Genomic DNA, 3,937 nt, shown 5'->3' on the forward strand with positions numbered 1-3,937 from the left:
AAGAAAGAAAGAAAGAAAGAAAGAAAGAAAGAAAGAAAGAAAGAAAGTGAGTTTGTGGTGTCAAAAAGGAAGAGAATCTAAATAATTACCAGGTCTATGATGCCTTTATCACATCACTTTCACAGTCAAGAATGCAAGAATATCCTGAGGTCAACACATATAGAATAAAAATCTATGGATCCGTTTCAGAGATGGACTGCAATTCAAAAGGGAGACAGTACCATAGCAACATACAATATAAAACACTGGGTGAAGATTAGCTTTTCTATGTCATTAGGCCACAACTTGAAGAGTCTGGCATGCCCCCTTAAGAGATACATTTCTGTCACAGAGACTGATATACTGGCCAATCAGTTCAGCAATATTATTTTTCTGTACCAACTAATGCAACAAATTCAATGTGAGGCAATAGAAAGGTAGAGGTGATTTTTATTAAAACAAAACAAAACAAAACAAAACTGATTGCAACAACAGCATGTGTTTGGCTTTCTGGGCTGCAAATACACATCTCTGGCTCATGTTGAGTTTCTCATCAGCCAGCACTCTCAGGTTCTTCTCATTAGAGCAGTTCTCAATCAATTCTCTGCCCTGCCTGTATTTGTACTTGGGATTGCCCTGACCCAGATGCAGGACCTTGCAGCTGGCCTTGTTGAATGTCATGAGTTTCACACAGGCCCACCTCTCGAGCCTGTCCAGGTCCCTCTGGATGGCATCCCTTCCCTCCACCATGTCGACTGCACCACACAGCTTGGTGTCATTGGCAAACTTGCTGAGGGTGCACTCAATCTCACTGTCCATGTCACTGACAATGATGTTAAACAGCACCAGTCCCAATACTGACCCCTGAGGAACACCACTGACCACACCTGGACATTAAACTGTCGAGCACAACTCTTTGAGTACAACCATCCAGACAATTCCTTAACCTCCAAGTGGTCCATTCATCAAATTCATGTCACCAATTTAGAAACAAGGATGTCATGTGTGACAATGTCAAATGTTTTGCACCAGTCCAGATAGACGTTATCAGTGAATCTTCCCTTATCCCCCAATGCTGTAATGCCATTGTAGAAGGCCACCATGTTTGTCAGGCACAATCTGTCCTTAATGAAGCCATGTTGGCTCTCCCCAGTAACCTCCATGTTTTCCATGTGCCTTAGCACAGTTTTCAGGACAATCTGCTCCATTATCTTGCCAGGCTCAGAGGTGAGACTGACTAGCCTGTAGTTCCCTAGGTCTTACGTTTTTCTCTGTGTACACAGAAAATATTTTCTTAGTCTGGATCATGTCTGGTACGTTGGATTTGAGGCTGAATTTCATCTGAAATTTAATCCCAAATATTTTGTACTATATCTTTAAAGCAACTGAAGCTGTCTATAATCTGCACAAAAGCTAATTTAGCAGGAATTCAGATTGCTAAATGTAGATTAATAATCCCTGCTTTTAGGTCACCTGTTTTTCTTTCTCTCAGATAATGCATAGGGACTTTTAAAGATTATATTTAATATTTTTGCTCATAAATCAGACTTCAGTAACTCTACAGACAAAATCTGCTATTATTTTCATTAATGGAATCACCCTTTCAGCTAGCCACTAATACATTTCTCATTACACCACCCACCAGTGAACATTTCATGCTTAAACTCAATTAATCCAGCACAGAATCCATCATAAGTAAGCATTTATGGAAAATTCTTCTTCTGTTTTTGGCATAAAGACAGTAAAAATGTGAGACCTGCCCTACATTTATATCAGCCATGGTACCATATTTCAATGTCAGTCACCAGAATCCTTTACTGTTGTTTTCGCCAAGACTTAATTCAAGGGTAAGATGATGTGGTTTATATCTCAATTGTCAAAACAATACAAATGCATTGTCTCCATAGAGATGGGTGCAATCCATTGTCAGATCACCTGACACATTTAGCTGCAGATTCAAAGGAAAATGAATTTTGCCTCCAATTTTCGAAATGGACTGCTGGTTGTAAATGGCAACACACTATTGTAATACAGTGACTCATACAGATATTCCTGGAACTTACTCACTACAGACATAAATTAGATTGGCAAATACTTCAGTATAATTTGCATAATTGAAAAATAGTAAAAAGCTATATTGAGTCCATTCGTTTATTTTCTGTTAGTCCTGAGGGCTGGCATCAAACCAGCCCCTCAGTGTTAAAAAACCTCTACAATGAGAAAACCACATGCTAGTCACCAGGTCTGGGATTCAGTTAAAAGAATAAAAAGTTAAGGAATGAATGTTGTTTTTGTTGTTGTTGTTTGGTGTTTATTTTTGTTTGTTTGGGATTTTGTTCTTGTGTTTTTGACTACACACCTGCAGTCACTGTAAAGGCAACGTGTCAGCAGTCATATTTATGTCCCTTAAAATGTTACTCTCCTAAGAGGCAATGAAAGTAGTTCATTATGAAATTCAGGTCTTTTGTTATTTTTTTTTTTTTTTATTAATCTATGCTGCTTCATGCATTCTTGAAAACTGAACTGAGATTAACCTGCTTTGCTTCCTCATATTCTAGTAACACCTCACAGCTGTAAAATCATGCTCTGGAAGAATTGTGGTCTAAAAACAAAGGGAAATAACCAAAACTTGCTAGGGTTAAAATACTTTTGTTACAAAAACATTCGTGATATATAAAGTTTGAGAAATCAAATTAATGTTTATGGGTTTTTTTGTTTGTTTGTTTGTTTGTTTTTCCCTCACTTCTTGTTTTTTGGGTTGCTTAAGGAGCCATGTAGATCCAGGCACACTTTCTGCCTGGAGTTTTTCCACAGAATCTTTTTTAGCACAGTAGTATCAGGGATATTTTGTGCTCTGATTGGAAATCATCCAAATACATTCACGTGATTGTTGATTTCTATGGTGTTACAATTGTGTGAGGTGAAAAAAAAAAAAAAAAAAAAAAAAAAAGGAAAGAAAAACCACTGTGGTTTTCAATATTACAGATGTGACAACATAGTTCTATTTTGTTTCACACAAGGGGAATATGATTCTCTCAGGTTCTCTTTGTAACAAACGTCTATGTGAAAACAGCAATAAAACTTCAGCTGTTCCTAATCAGACAGGACTTCCTTCATTCTTGATCCAAATTTCTCAGACCCACAAAGCTTCTATTTTCCACTGTTGTTGCAAGTTACAAACATTTGAGGTGTTAGCTTCAAGCCCTTAAAAATAATACCTGCACTATGAGTCATGGAAGTCTTTCACCGCAAACAAAGGAAAAACTAAACTTTTCACTGAAGACAAATTTACCACCTACAAAATGATTGATAGAACTCCCTAATATAAACATATATGTAGACATGTATACAGACAAAATATAGAGACAAAACATAGTCATAAAATGATTTTAAAGTGTGTTTTCAGAATTGAGCTATTTTGGGCAGCTGATTTGAAATGGCTGGCTGAGTAAAAGTGCGAAAGAAAGAGGTATCTTTGTTTCACAACACATACCTGCTGTGCTGAAGCAAGTTCTCCATTCCTCAGAGAACAGTAGGTTTGCAAGGCAGGAATGCTTCCTCCCTCTGTTAGTCGTGAAGCATAATGCACAAATAATTTGTCTACAGAAATGTAAAACTTCAGATAGAAAACTGATGTAAAAATGGATCTCTGGTGAAGTATTAGCTACCTGCTAAATTAGGAAAATCATGTTATATATATCTGCTCTGCTAAGTAGTTCTTATCTTCCTCTGGGTCTCTTTTGTCTTTGACATTTCTATTTATTATCCATGTGTAAAACATCTTTTTAAATATGTAGTAGATTATGTTCGTAGTTCTGCTTTCAACTGTGGTATCACATAAATACATTTATTGTATGTGTCATTACACTTTTGAGTCAAAGGAAGATTGAAAATTTCTGTATTTAAATTCAAGATTTTGCTCTTGAAATTAAATGTACAGACCTCTGTCAGTTTTGTG

The 3,937-nt window shown here is 36.7% G+C and overlaps 1 long non-coding RNA gene across 1 annotated transcript in view; it reads left to right on the forward strand.

Moving 5' to 3' along the window:
• Positions 1 to 788, forward strand: part of LOC118156678 — a 17,279-nt gene extending 16,491 nt beyond the window's left edge. The window contains exon 3 of the long non-coding RNA XR_004746376.1: positions 566 to 788. This is a non-coding gene — a long non-coding RNA (uncharacterized LOC118156678). The remainder of the gene's footprint in view (positions 1 to 565) is intronic.
• Positions 789 to 3,937: the final 3,149 nt, after the last annotated feature.

The sequence above is a fragment of the Oxyura jamaicensis genome, chromosome Z, assembly GCF_011077185.1.
Source record: "Oxyura jamaicensis isolate SHBP4307 breed ruddy duck chromosome Z, BPBGC_Ojam_1.0, whole genome shotgun sequence".
Lineage (NCBI taxonomy): Eukaryota > Metazoa > Chordata > Aves > Anseriformes > Anatidae > Oxyura > Oxyura jamaicensis.